Source organism: Etheostoma spectabile, chromosome 1, assembly GCF_008692095.1.
Source record: "Etheostoma spectabile isolate EspeVRDwgs_2016 chromosome 1, UIUC_Espe_1.0, whole genome shotgun sequence".
Classification (NCBI taxonomy): domain Eukaryota; kingdom Metazoa; phylum Chordata; class Actinopteri; order Perciformes; family Percidae; genus Etheostoma; species Etheostoma spectabile.
Window position 1 is genome coordinate 8,074,328 of NC_045733.1, and position 15,938 is coordinate 8,090,265.

The 15,938-nt window shown below is 38.3% G+C and overlaps 1 long non-coding RNA gene across 1 annotated transcript; it reads right to left on the minus strand.

Moving 5' to 3' along the window:
* Positions 1-2: 2 nt before the first annotated feature.
* LOC116690775 (uncharacterized) lies at positions 3-15,124 on the minus strand. The gene is made up of 3 exons (XR_004332367.1): positions 15,051-15,124; positions 2,525-2,527; positions 3-13 (listed from the first exon to the last, which is right to left on the minus strand). It is a non-coding gene; the product is annotated as an uncharacterized LOC116690775 (long non-coding RNA).
* Between the last annotated feature and the right edge of the window lie 814 nt (positions 15,125-15,938).

Consider the following 15,938-nt stretch of genomic DNA (forward strand, 5'->3'; position numbering starts at 1 on the left):
GTGAGTTTTTTCTCTTGTACTAAAACCAAAGTTGTCGGAAGTTGGCCCATGTGCCAATATGTAATTATGTCTCCAAAAAAATTGCAAAGCTATAAAAAGCTTTGTAAGAGAAAATATATTTGAAGTACTTCTTCGCAACATGATGCAACAAAACAAGTTTTATTACATTTTACAGAATTCTGATGGAATTAGAAATGCTGTTTAAAATGAACTACGACTTTATTTGGAATAAAAGAATGCTTCTTCAAACTGTGTTGTTGTGAGCGTGCAGGTGTCATGAAAGGGAGTGAGTTAAGCTCAGCTGCTCTCCGTGATTCATGCTTCACTAATTGCCATCTGATTATAAGGGTGAATTGGCCTGGAAATTAAATGCAAAAGCAAATAAATTAGAGAGAAAATAAATACTCATTGAGTTTGAGCTCATCAGCATTAGAGGTGCAGAGCTGTATTAAAAAGTACTCTTCCCAGAAGACTCTAGTTAATGGTCTGTTTATCTGATGAAGTTCTTTCTGATACACAAACCAAGAGCCAACAATATACAAAGTCTGGTGGAGCTGTCAGATATTCAGCTGATCCTTCAAGGGGTAAATCCTGTCAATGACTTTGCTTATTACATGTAGTTAATCAAGTAATTATTTTTTTGACATTGGCAATCTTCATCATTGCTGCAAATAACACAATGTGGGTGATAAAAATATGGATATATTATAGGCAGCTCACTGCATACCTGTGATTTAAAAAATATCAAAAAGTCAGATCTGATTAACTTTAATAGACTAAACATGCAAGATAGGTTTGGGACTGCAGGGTGACAAGTGTGCCGCATTCTTTATTATACCCGTTTTGATTTATTTTTTAGCCAATTTATTATTATTTTTATTATTTTTTTTATTATTAATTATTATAGGGCTATACACGTTATTTTCTGATTTGATTAATCTCATGTTTATGTTTTCGATTCATTGTTTAATCAAATCGATAAAACCCCCACAATATTTATTTACAATGATTCATTTACAATGATTTAGAATAAAAAAAAGAAAAGCAGAAAATCTACATAATAATGGAAGAGTGGGAACTGGTCAAGGTGTGTCACTTTTCTTTGAAAAGTTATTGAAATGATTGACGATTATTAAAATCTCAAAATTGTTGCTGGTCATTTTTTTGATCGAGTGTATTATATGTCGACTAATTGTTTTACATTCAGCTCATAAATTTAGCGCTTTAGAGCCACTTTGGCTCAATTCAACCCTAATTTGGGTTGACGTAAATTAATTCTGCCACGTTAAAAGCTCCATACTGTCATGTTATTATTAGAAAAACGTTAAACAACCATGTTTCTTAAATGTTGAAACCATGAAAACCAAAAAAACAGAGAAAGAACCTAAGCAGAAAGCAAATGGACATGGCTTAGAAAAATAAATATCTGTTAGATCATATCATAAATTTGATTTAAGTTCAAGTTCAATAACAGGTAATATGCCATATATCAGTCTGGACAGTGGGTCTCTAACCTTTAATTTCCCCCTGGTACATTTGACGTCACGTTACCACACCTCATACTTTATGTGACATGTTAGACCCAGCAACCAAAAAGGCATGCAGTTAGTCATCTGAACTTCACTTTGTTTCAATGTGATGTTATAAGTGGCTGGAATGCCTGTATGATACCAGTCTCTCACCAATGCATGTGTGTAATGCATGCTTCAAAGACTAAATAACTGGTCAGGGTTTAGATCAAACCTGTCCTACAAAAAACAGGTTGCACCTCATGTCTACCTGTGTAAATGCTTAAAAGGCAACTATTATTTAGCATTTTTAGGATAATGCTTGTATTTTCAGTTTGTACAAGAACATGTTTACTTTATTTTTCTCATACTGCCCATGGCTGCTGCACCTGGATTCACCCTCTGTATGAGATGCTCTGTGGGAGCACCTGTACGGTGGCCAACAGGGGCACATGACCTGCAACTTAAGAAAGCACATGCAAATAGACAAAACACAAGCAAATGAAGAAAACAACCTAATTGATTTGACAAAACATGTGCAGCATATAGCAAACGCGCTGCAAATATACACAACAAAACCAAATACATAAACATGTTGCAAATATAGAAACAATGCAAAAAGAAAAGCACACAACCCCCGAAAAAAGAAGCGATGCAAAAACAAAAGCAGATGCCAAAAAAACAACCTGCATCCAAATTCAAAAACAAAAGTTCTCCAGGCCTCTAGAGGGAGCACTAAGTGGAACAGCTCGATTATCCACCCCAAGGGGGGAGAGCGCTCTTTTTAAATTTTTAGTATGATTGTTTTGACCACGGTTAACAACTCTGGACTAACCTACAAATTCATCAACGTTAACTGTATAGATAGAGAATTATTCTAATGATAATGTCGCTAGCTAGCACACCCCTGCCTGTCTGCCTCAGTCTCCCAGCGCTGCAAGGCTTCAGTCGGAATGAGAGCAGACAACAGCCCCGGGGACATGACCTCCACAGTCACCCCCCAGCCAGCTAGCAACCAGCTAGCAGCCAGCCACTATCAATACAGCAATCCAAACCCAGTTAGCCCTTAACTCCGGTGCTATTAACGCTAATGGCAGTTTACTGAGTCCTGATCGGGCCAAATTTTTCTGTCCGAGCCCGGCTTGCGTCTGACACAGTTAAAATCTAATTTTTTTACATCATACTAATGACACATGTAGGCTACGTTTTATGTGTGGAAAGCACTTTTATTAAGCAACTGTAAGAAGACATTTGGAAATGTCAACAGATGAGCGAATTAGTGCACGTTAATAAGCTGTTTAATTTAAAATGTTTAATGTTTTAACCTTTCCTGCTTGCTTCGTTTCCGACCGTGGTGGTCAGAAAACCAGGGGAGACTCGTTACCTCCAGGGCCGACATCATAAAATGAATAACAATGGGGTTAAAATTCTGTTTCTGGGGAGCAAACGAATGAACTTGGCTTTCAGTCTGGGGGTTATTTCGCACACTGCACACAACTGTGTACAAAACTTAAACTTATTCCACCAACTCTGTTCCGGTCGCATCTACAACCATTGACAGTTAAAGAAGTGGACCAACAGATCCCGTTGTTCTGAACGGAGACCAGTGAAGGAAAATAGAAGCACTTTTCCGGTGAGGGCTAGGCGTTCTGCGCAGCCTCCAACTGAGCTTGGTGACGTAGTTGAGACGTGGGCAACGTGTCTGAAAGTTGTAAGCCTTCTGGTAGCTGTGCCAAGAGAAATCAAAATCACTCCCAATCAGCAAAGACGGAGAGCGTAGGTATATGTTAGGAGATAACATAGGCACAGGTTAATTACTGCTAACTAACATGCTAGTTAACATTAGTAATAAAACCTAAACAGCTGATGTAAGTCGAAACTGCCTAAGAGCTTCTCCTGTATTGTTCGGTAATTCGTTTTCGTTTCGTTTCGTTTCGTTTATTTCACACGTCATTATTGTACATTCAGACACAATTCCATGAGGCACAACAATCCTATACAGGACGCATGAAATGGGAACCCCAAATAAGCTACTAAAAGCTTTTCAGAGGGGGCCCGAAAACAAACACAACAACCAACACACCTCCAAAACTCAATTACCATAGACAAACAAAACAAACAAAACCCAAACAACAAATAAACAATCCCAGCACAAATTGTAGCATTTATAAAATGATCAACAATATGAAGAAAGCAATTTTTCCTTGACACGTTTCTTAAAGATGGAGACAGAATGCAACAATTTTAAGTTTTCCTCAAGCTCGTTCCAAATCTGCGGTCCCCTACAAACTATACCAGGCTCGTACATTTTAACCGACGTTTTTTACCAGTAATTCGGTATTTTCCCCTTGTATCATAGGTATACAGGGGACGACAGATTGGGACAAGCTCACATAACCTACCGTTTAACCTGTGAACAACCTGGAACATCATACAGGCATTATGATATACGTTATGTTCCGTGAGCCTCAATAATCCAAGACGATGAAATAGAGGACGAGTGGGGGTGTTAGGCTCAGACCACATTAATGCCCGTATAACTTTTTTCTGTAAACTCTGTAGTTTTCCCAAATGGCTAGGAAAAGTGTTACACCATATAGTATTACAATAATTTAAATGCGGTTCAAACAAAGTTTTATATAAGGTGAGCAGTGTAGGGTGTGGAAGTAAATGTCTTAGTTTAAAAAATAGTCCGACATATTTAGATAATTTTTTAATTAGGTGATCAATATGGCATTTGAAATTTAAATTTTCATCAATATAAACTCCAAGGAATTTCGTGGCATTTACTCTTTCAATTATTTGTTCATTTATTTTAACACAGACATGCTTATTTACTATTTGGTTTTGATTAGAACTATGTGACAGTAAGTTGTGTGGTTATGACACAATCGTTGGCCGATTTTCACAAAAACGTCTGCAAAAGAGCCATAACGTAGGATACAAGGTAATGAAGCCCTTTATACATTGTTGTGTTTCTTTAGAAATAAACAATATACAAAGAGAGTCTTTAAACGCTTCAGATGTAAAGTTATTTGCTGGCAAAGTGACATCCAAATGAATGGCAGTCACTGAAACTAAAGGCAGGTGATGGCTTGTTAGCATCAAAATGGCGCCATAGGAGCTACCCCCTTGCTTTCCACACATGCAGACCCTCACACGCTGAGCCCTCTTAAAGGAGCCGCAGCACTATTTTACAACAAATGCCTTATTGTTCTGATGTGACCGAGTCTGACCTGAACCCGACCATAATTTCTAAATATCTGTCCGAACCAGGCCCAGCCCGGGTTTGGGTCGGGTATCCATGCCTTATACTGAACCACTGGAAAACAGGCCCAGGCCCCCGAATCAGAACAGCGGCCAGTCGTAACATTATAACTCTGTTAGCGTTACCAGTGTTTGTGCCGAAAATCTCCTCCCTTTAATTTAAAGATGTGGTAGCATTAGATCTGTACGGGAAGGATCACTCTGTCAGTTGGAAAGGGCGTTTCTCGATTCTGCCTTCTCACTCCGTGACACAGGTTTGTGCAGTGTTGCGATTTCCATTTCATATTGCATATAGTTACAGCACTACTAATCATGCGTCAAAAAACATTATGAAGTTAATAGGAATTTTGCGTTTATAAATCAGCATTTTTAACTGGTCACAAAACAGCTTTCAGGCCTATTAAACCCGATAAGTAATGATGGTCCTGCAATAAGTCTGTTATTAAATTTTAGACAGCCCTACTATTTATTTTATAAATATTATAAAAATGTCTGCTGTTACGGGTTTTATAATCAAAACAACAGAAGACAGAATTTTAGTGATTTCGATTTTTTCGAAAGTTTGCTCAGCTTTTTTTTCTGAGAAATCCAGATGCCCATGACTAATATCCTTCATACCGGTAAAATATAAATTTAAAAACAACCAAGATCTAAAAAGTGTGTCTAAACATGTGGCTTGAAACTGGATAGAAAGTCAATTTATGACAGCTTTTGGCAGACAACCAAAAACGCTGACGCATTCACAATGGGGCCGTTGACAGGCAACCAAAGGTAATGGCAATGGTCCGTTGCCTTGTCCAAAATTACAGATCTCTCTGGGTTCAAATATTGTTGGACACGTTTAGGAAAGTGTTAGTACACACCTCAACAAAATTTGTCAAACCTACATATGCTTCTTCCTTTTTGGTGAAAGCGGTTAAACTTCAGATGTGACATTCTGTAGACACTTTTTTTCTGGCAGGACACAGAACAGCAATATAATTTGCTAACACATAAATCAAGTGTGCAAAGAGCATTAATTACAAATTCATTAAAAATTCAGACTCACTGGCAGGTGTGCAAATAAAGGATTAGGTAGACATCAATTAAACCACATAAGAGAGTATTTTAATTGCAATTCCTGGATTGATTTACAGAGGGACACAATCAGGCTCCATGCATAATAGCTGATTGCTCATTTTCCTGAAAAATAATGAGGAAAAAATCTCACCAGGTAACACTGTCCCCAGCTGTAAATTCATAGATTCAGAGGTGTGTTCTGTCATGCACAGACACATGTTTGTGTATATATACGTACAAGTCTACAAAACACAATTTTTTATTCTAACCATATAATAAAACACACGCACATGAAGAATAAGGTATGAACAGTCACACATGAACTCAGAAAATTACTAAACATGACACACACAGGCATTCTTACATACAAAAATACACATGCACTGCAGTTTGGCATTTCCATCTGCTTGTTTTAGTGGAGAAGTTCTTAAGCACCAAATGTTGGGCTGGTATGACTCAAGTTTGTGAATTCTCCAACCTACTCTGTGTTCCTGATTATTGCATTATGGCATCTGCTTAATTAGCTTGGCTTGTGTCCTATGGTACACACAAGGGGGTGTTTAAAAGTGCCCTTCTCTCTTGCTCATTATCTGCCTCGATTCATGTGATGTATAATCTCTCCTGACAGACATTCATATTGACATAGGGACAGCTGTCAGCAGAGCATGGTCATAAAGGGTGCACATAGAATAAAAACCACAAGGAAGACAGATAAGTGGAAAGGCTGCCAAATGTCTAAGTGAAACTACTGATTATGTGTTTCACTCCGGATCCATCAACACTGCAACAGTTGTACTGAATTTAATTTTACGGATGAGACTTGTTTGGGAGAATGAACAGATAGTTTTTGTAGTAATTTGATTACTACAGGTAATATTCAAAGTAGCCTCCTGCCAGTGTATTCTCTAAAATGGTGTGGTGTCCAACTCTTGGCAAGGAATCAACCTCATTATTGCCATGTGGAAAATTCAAATTATTATCTATTCTGCTCTGGACAATCATTTTCATTCCAAAACATAATACTGTCTTCATGGGACAGTAAGTTTGTATACTAGAAATGCCCCTTCACAAACATTTAACAATATTACAATAATGTACCCCAATACGGTTGTTGTGCCAGTGGAACCTTTAAGAGATTTTATTGCCATGATACAACCCTACAACATTGAGTCAAAGACTCTGAAAACAATGTTTTGTAACATTCAATCCCAGCGTTTTAACATTTTTTTGTTCAATATTTGCAAATGGCAACTATAATATGGTTAAGTCAAGGAAAACAATTTGGGTATGGCCAATTAACTAACTATGGTTAAGATATGGTGAAGGTTAAGCCACTTAACGGCTTGTTTAATGTTATGGAAGAACAGTTGTTATGTCAAAAAAAGACAAAACATTGATTGCAGGTCTGCAATGGATTCTGATCTTCTGCATCAGAGTTTTGGATGGGCTATGACAGACACCAGTCCACCACACCAATCGCCACACCCTTACATTCTACTTTGCTACAATACAAAAGGATACACTACATCCTGCATTGGCAATGGAAAAAAATCACAACCTACAAATTTGCCCGATATAACATAAATCATGCAGACCTGCTTGCTATACTTTGCCAGTTTAAGACCGACGCAGTTGTCAATTTCCATACATTGCCCACATCGTTTAAACAGCAAATGCAACTGCACCCATCTTTGCGGCCATTTGCATGCTGGTCTTACAGGGAGTGTTCAGGTTAATTCTTGGCATATTACTATCTTGAGGCAGCAGGGAAGCGCCACTGACCAACAAAAAATCTGGTCCAAAGTCAATAGCGCAGCATTTATTGTTATTTTAACGGCGCATTAGTAAAATGTGCCTAGGCTTAAGCACTGAGTTCACAATATGCTTGTTACACACACACACACACACACACACACACACACACACACACACAAGCGCAGCAGCACACAAACATGCAAAAGATTACATATAAAAATATTACAGTGCAAGAATAGCAATGCTCCAAGGTAAAAACATGCCTGGCTTTTAAAGTAAATGGGAGATGACACACTGATTGGTTTATTGCATGTTATGCCCAAAACACACCTACGAATTAACGACGACACTAAGTATAACCCTTTTGAACCATGTGCTTGGCACACAGACCCTTTTTTTCTGCCGTCAAACTAGCAAGAGTGGATTTGAACTCGCCCTAAATGCACCTGCGCTTCATGCAGTGCGGTTATATTGTTAAAATAGAGCCATGTTAGCCTCTGTGAGGTTGTACTTGAGCTAAATGCTCACATCAGATTGCCAACAATGACAATGACTACTGTTAAGCAGGTATAATGTTTAACAGGCTCACCATTTTGGTTCAGCATGTTAGCAAGCTAACATTCGCTAATTTGTACTAAACACAGTACAGCTGAGGCTGATGGGAATTTCATTCATTTTGCAGGTTGACGTTGACCAGATGATGGTGGTAGAAGAACAGTCAGGGGATCAAAGTTCTTACCATCCATCCTCTGGGGACCACATTTCACAGCAAACCATCAGATAGTCAAGATATATAACAAAGAAAGTCAGCAAGATGTATCTTCTGGGAACCATGAATGTCTGTACCAATTTTTTTCTATCATAACATAAGGGAAAACTTTGACCTGCCCCTGGCATTGAGATAATGTCAGAGGATCACCAAAATAGTTAGAATGTATCCTTGAATATCAGAAGAGTCAGTGTTCATTAAAGTGAGAAGTGTCCGTCCTCTTGGCACCATGAATGTCTTGACAACATTTCAAAGCAATTCATCCAATATTTGAGATATTTCCGTTTAAACCAAAGTGGTGGGCCAAAGGACGGACTGCCATTCGACACCACCTTGGCTAAAAACATATACATAAATAAACATAATAAATATATATAAACTGTGCATGACGTGGCAAAAGTGCTACTATTTGCGTATTACAGTACTATGACAGTATTGGATATATTGCCAGTAGGGGCTTCACAACTCTCCAAATACAAAATTTGATTTTACTTATGACTTTAAGGTAAGGATTCAATTCAATTTAAACATTTTTTTTCAACAGGAACGGCAAAGCCACAATATAAGCCACTAGAGAGCAGAAGGGTACTTTGCAACAACAATTTTTTAGTGGCTAAATGAAATGCAGCATTTGTTTAACAAGTGTACCTGAAGGCACCATGGAGTCCCATCAGAGCCCACATGCCTTACCTGCGTTGTTTGTTTCCATAACTCACTCACGAGGAAGGCAAAAATTTTGCCACATAGTGACTTCAGGGAACCAGGAGAATTTTCTGTTGTTTCTTTGTCATTTCTTAATCTGGCAGTGGCCATGGTGTCCGGACTAATCAGGCTCCAGCATACTGGTAAGCTAACGTTACGTGTCTTTAGCTGAATGTAACCAGCCAGTACGTAACGCTGTGCCTGTTTTTTTGTGAGTGTGCGCAAGTAGGTGGGAGTTTACATTTAAATTATGCCAACCCTAATTGCCATTTAGTGGGTATACGTGGGATTTGGCATTTTACTGTTTTAAAATAAAAAAGCATCTCATCATCTAAAAAAACTAAGTAATGTTCATGATAATGAACGTAGGTGTAATGTTTATTATATAATAATTTGAATGGATAATCTATATTCTCTACTCTCTATGAACCATTATGCTGTCCTTCAAAACAAACAACTGTGACCTTACAGCATCAGAGACAAAGCTATAGCATTTGTTTTCAAATTTGCTGATTACAGTTTCTTAAAATAAATAAAAAATACAAGCAAAGACGCTAACTGTGGTTAAGTGACTATTATTCTCCTTATACTTTATATTATATAAATTAACTGATTTTAACACCCACTTAAAAACTCCAACATATGTTCCACTGATGCCTGATGGATCTGCTTGTGCTAAATGCAAGAGACTGGAGAAGGCAATTAGTTGCATGTGGCCTTGATTAGCACTGATTCCACAACAGTGCTGGAAGGAGTATAGAAAACAAAACACTAAATTACTGCTGAAGCGCTTTTTGACAGAATGCAATGAAATGGAAGAAACTATTAAACTCCATGGTAATAACAGGTAAATGTGAACAAGTTAACTATAGCATGGTGCCCAAGGCTAAGATTATGCATATTCTACCTACAAACAGCCTGTGCCAAGCAATGCATATAAAGCTGAAATAAATGGCTACAGATGCATGAACTTGCCCTGAAAGAGGTTTGCTTACTCTGTGATCTCATTCTTAAATGAAACCAATTTGCCTAGAAATTGGTTCTAAGGCCTAATGCTGAACTCTGTACATCAGTTTCAAAACACACACACACACACACACACACACACACACACACCACACACACACACACACACCAACCACCCCCACACACACACACACCACACACACACACAGAGTTAGCTTTTACAAACGCAGTCTTTCACAGTCACACTGCTTCCACCCCTTCCACCGCTGCAAATCATGTTTGACTTTGAAGTGCTAATTTTGGAAGTTTAGCCAATTTTTATTTGCTGCTTTGAAATGTATCCCCTAAGCTGCTGCACCAGCAATGAAATATACAGACCTTTACAATGAGGGATAAGTGACCAAAATGAGAAGCGCCTGGTTTTCATCCTAACATTATGTAAGTGTGAATAATCCCCACATAGCATTTTCTCCTGTGCCATCAGTGCCTCAATTTATATTCAAAAATATATTGCAGACTTTTTACTTTTTGCTCATTACTCAAACCATACCCAAAGTTGAAGCTAATTTAAGATATCTACAATTCAATGCTGCAGACAAAAAAAAACTAAAATATTTTCCACAATATTGCTTTTATATCAGTGTTTGTGAACAAAAACAACATAACTAAAATGGTGAGAATAAAACAGTAATCTAAGTAGATGGTTTAACTTTAGCAATGTATCCATATTTTGCTAGTGTCTGATAACAGGAACATTGTATCATTAGTATATTTCTCAGAGTGCAGGCCTTCATTTATACACTATAGTGATCCACTTTAGTAGCGTCTAAACCCTGACAACAAACACAGTTTGACTATGCAGGCCTGTGGATAGGTGTGTTTGATATAATTCAGATACAGCAACTCTATGTAAATGTTAAAATGGCATTACAGTTATGTGTATTGAGCTTTGTCCCTCTCACGTACCAAATCCAAACATGGTTATGGTAATATAAGTTGCAGCATTCACCAACGTGAGGGATGCAAAGGATGACCTCAATCACAATCCTTTTTTAACAGCTTTCAACGGGAGCTGGAGCATTATATAGTAAAATAAGTTGATCAGATTGGCTCTCACCAAGCAGTCCAGCTAATAACATGGAAAGCAAAGAGCTTGAGGGAGAGAAGATTTGGAATGTGGTCCCTTCCACTTTCCAGCGCTGCTTTAACACAGCCCAATAAATTGCTTTGGTAATCAGCTTTTTGAAAAGCTTATTACGTCTTGTTTTGTGTTTATTGTAGTTCTCAGAATGAAATACAAAATTGGATTTTATTACATGTGCAATTTTCTGCCCTCGTAAAGAAAAAAAAGAGAGCGCATCACCTTGTTGAGTATGGATGATCTGGACAGAATGTATAGTGCATATTATTTTTGATTATCTCTCTGTTTTTGATGCAGTCTTCTTACACTTTCAAGGATGCACAGTATGGGAATGGGTGGGAACATGTCATGTATAAAATGCCCCAAAAAAGGTGAGAGATCAAAGTCCACTACCTAAACAGGGGTGAATATCTGTATGTATAAGTGTGTGAATGACAGAGAGTGAGAGAGGAAAAGAAAAGTGTGGAGTAGTTTGTATTGTATTTAGGCATTAAATGTGTTGTATTCTGTTTGTTCAGTGTACAACTAGGGATGGGTATCGTTAGGATAGTATCGTTTGTCCTGGAGCTTAACGATACTTTGGTACTGACCAGTCCGGATCCGGTACCAGTTTAGTACCTGTCTTGGTGTCCATCACTTTGTACAACTGGAATAAAAGATGGTTGTAACCACAGCTCTACTTCCCAAATGTAAAAACAATGTGCTCACTAGGGCTGTTGGAACAAAAACCGACTTTGAATAGTAAAATAAATCAGTACTATAGAATGCTGAAATTACTATTTGAATGTCTCCCTCTTCTCGCCTTTGCCTACCCACATGTGAAACGAAATGCTTTTGTCATGTCACGTCTGATGAACAATAAGTTAGTCGGGGTGAGAAACACAAGGCATTTGGAGCTAACGTTACGTACAGAGTAGTAGGGCTGAACAATATTGTATTTTAGCATCAACATTGCGATGTGCGCATGCTCGATAGGCAAGGCAATTCAAAGTGCTTTACACAAAATCAGTTAAAAAACAGTTAAAAAATAAAAACAGATAAAACATGTGAATAAACAGTTAAAAATAAGAACATTAAGACACATAAAACACAAGAGTAAAAGTTACAGTGCAGCATAAGAAATTAAACATTAAAGAAATGAACAGTCATTTAAAGAAAGGCAACATCAAAAAGAAAGGGCTTCAGCCTTGATTTAAAAGAACTGAGAGTAGCAGCGAATCTGCAGGTCTCTGGGAGTTTATTCCAGATATGAGGAGCATAGAAACTGAATGCTGCTTCACCCTGTTTAGTTACGACTCTGGGGACAGAAAGCAGACCTGTCCCAAATGACCTATGTTGCGATGTTGATGCTAATCTTTTTTTGCTGCTTGATAGAAAAGTAAACTTTCACCGTTCTCCTTTTACATCATTATTACCAGTTGACCCTTCCCCTTTAGGACAGGTAGCCATGTGGCCAACGTGTGTATGTGATGTTAGTCCGACAGGGTTTATTTTTATGGGAAGCGAGGCTCTCCGTGTGTAGAAAAGTACCGTAGGCAGCAGCTCCCGCTGACACATGTGCATAGTTTTTGATGGGTAGTCAGTGAAGCTACAGTAGTCAGTGTTTTATGTTTGCTGCAAATACGAACTAAATCACCTGATTAATGCAACATAATCACAACGAACCCCGGCCATTTTCCCCCGCAGAAAGCTGCTACCAGCCAGGCTAAAGCTAATATAGTTAGCCTAAAGAAACAAGGGGTAAGTCTATCCCAACTAACGTTAAGGTTTGGAGCCTCAACGCTGGAGACGTAACACTAATCTACTACAGAAGTCTGTGTCTGATCTAATGTAATTTACACTGATTTAATTGTTCTGATACAGAGTTGGTTGCTAGAGCGTGTGACGTGCAGGTCTGATCAATTTATCAAACAAACAAGCTGGCCCCGCTAGTCGACCACAACCTGAAATTTAGAGGAAGCAACATGCAGTCATTGTCATACACTTTAACCTGGATTGATAATTATATGAATACAATGGTGTCATGCTAGTCAACCAGCGTATTTTTACCTAATTTCCCTCTCCAAAATCACTTCAGAAGAGTAGTCACAGCGCTGACTTCCTCTGGTGTTGGTAAAGTATTAAAGTTTAACAAAGAATGGTTCACATTAGAAAAGAACCGTTTTCATTTTTATCTTCTATGTAGATGCACTCCCCTACAAAATAAAAGCGGTAGTTAAGACTGATTTATTATTTCCAAATAGAGCTATTTATGTCATATTTTAAAAATTACTTTTACTTTTTTAATATCGCAATATATTTTGCAGGGGGTAAAAATATCTCAATGTCAGTTTTTTTCCAATATTGTGCAGGCCGACCCAGTAGTCTCGCTTTGCCAGACCTTCTTTCAAAGCTTTCTACGTATACCGAGTCACGTTAGTACAGGGGGGAGTGACAGGTTGCGGCTGGGAATTGGAAGAAGGATGGGAAATAGTTTTAAAATTGACATCCACCGAGTCAAAATGCTTACGTTATCATCAGTTAGCTCGTTATTGCTTCTTAACTGCGTCGTGAGACATAGCTAGTAGCTTAGCTGGGAGTTGGAAACAGCTAAAGTTAATGATGGCTGCCCTAAAGCTGTCAGAGTTAGCTTCGACTTCATTTATTACCTTCTAATAGTTGTACTCTCAGTAATGTGGCAATCTTCAACAAACAGGTTGCTTATAAATCACTAAAACAGTAGTGACAGCACCGTTTCAATTATCAATGCCGTTAGCATCGTGGCTAACACTATTCTTACATAGTTTATAACGAATCATTTTGACAGTGCTTTCTAACATGAGGTCATTGTGCTGACTGAGCACCGTTAGCCTTTACAACAGAGCCGTTTCACTACACTTGTTAGATAATGTTTAATATACAGAGTTCTCTGTTGATTTGTGTTTGTCGACATGTGCTCGTGGTGGAAAATGAATGTATACAGAGAGTGGTGTGCCAGAAATGTAATGCGCCGCAACGAAAGTCCCTGTCAAGGCAAGGCCGATGTTCCTCTAGCGGACAGAACGTGTAACAACAACCACATGCTTATTAGTGGCATTGACAATGCAAAAGCCTGAGTGCTGTAGTACATATTTATAACAGGCTGCATTTGAGTATTAAATATTTCAATTTTATTTGACTATTTAAAAAAAAAAAAAGGTAATGGTATTATAGAGGAAGACTGACAGCTCTGTGCATGCTTGAAAAATCATACTGCCAGTGGTCATTTTCACAATTCCATCATTATACACAATGCAGTACAGAGAGACAATGTTGTGTATTATAGCATGTACTATGTATACATTTAAGAGAGCTAACATAGTAGACTTGCCTCCACTCAAGCGGTTCTTTCACGCTTTGTTGTCAGCACACAGAACCCTTTTGGTTTTCACTTCATCTTATTTAAGCTTAGTGAATGCATTAACTAGTTGCTATGATAGAAGCACTCTGATATTTAACCAAACCCTGCATCAAACTAAAATTACCGCCTTGTGGGTGTATGCCTCTGCCAACCAGTCAAGCTGCAGTTTACATCCATGTATGTCCATATATAATATATGAAGTGAAGACATTTCATAAAATGTATTAAAAATATTTTTTTACTTCACTGAATTTGGATTTACACTGAAGCCCTCTTCAGGAAGGACCAGAGCAGACTGTTCTTCTTGAGCAGACTCAGATCTTCTAGTGTGTGCAACAGGCTCCAGCAGATCTTTTCTCAGTGTGCTGGGGTGGTAGCATCAAGATTTGGAGGTCAGCACTCTCAACAAGCTAGGTGATCAGGTTGGAACTAAATGTGTGGAGGCAGTGGCGGAGAGGAGGACGAGGGACAAAATCAAAGCCATCTTGGATAACCGCTCAAGACTCAAGGGTCTAAGGATAGTGGATGTTGTTTGCTGTACAGATTGTGAAGCCCCTTGAGAAAAATATTGATTTGTGTATGTGCCAATAAAGCTGATTTTGACAAAGTTGTAGCCATGACAGTAGACAATGCTTCAAAAATGGGTGTTGCTGCAATGAAGCTACAACATCGGAAACGTGGATGCTTGACACACATCTTCAAAAAGTGACAAAAACTGTTGTTTTTTTAATACTGCCCATGTGTTGTTAATAAATCAATAAAAATGTATATGTAACAATTTTTTGGGACATACCGGTACCTCTCATCTTATCAAAATTTGGAGATTGGCTAAAACATATTGCCATATACACCAGCTGGTAACTGGCACACATTTTCTCCATTATTCATCGATACAGTACTCCTGATTGGTGGAAGGCCTATAACAGCTCCACAGTGGGAACAGAGGGGGGTCCGTTGGCTTGTTGCCCTTTTCTGATTTACAAAATAATAACAAAATATTGCATCCAAATTATCTGCCCAGATTAATGATACTGTACCTGTTACTGTCAATGTTTTGATTCTGAATGATCTGTCAGCCCCCAGCTTTCTAAAACTCAAAAACGTGCTGTTTTTGTTGAACGTACAGCGGCCAAGACAATAATTGCAACCCATTGGAAACCACCTCATGACTTGTCTATTCATGCATGGACCCTATCCTTTTTGAATGTCGTATATATAGAGCTCTCCCCGGCTCGCATAAATGGAGCGCCAGGAAAGACTTTGGATACTTGGCTCAGCAAAGCTAAATTCTTGAAATACATGCTGTGTATTTGTGCTACAGTCTTCTTGCTTCTATCTGTAGGTGTGTTTGGTCCCTTTTGTCTTATGCCGGTCTCATACTCAATGCGTCTT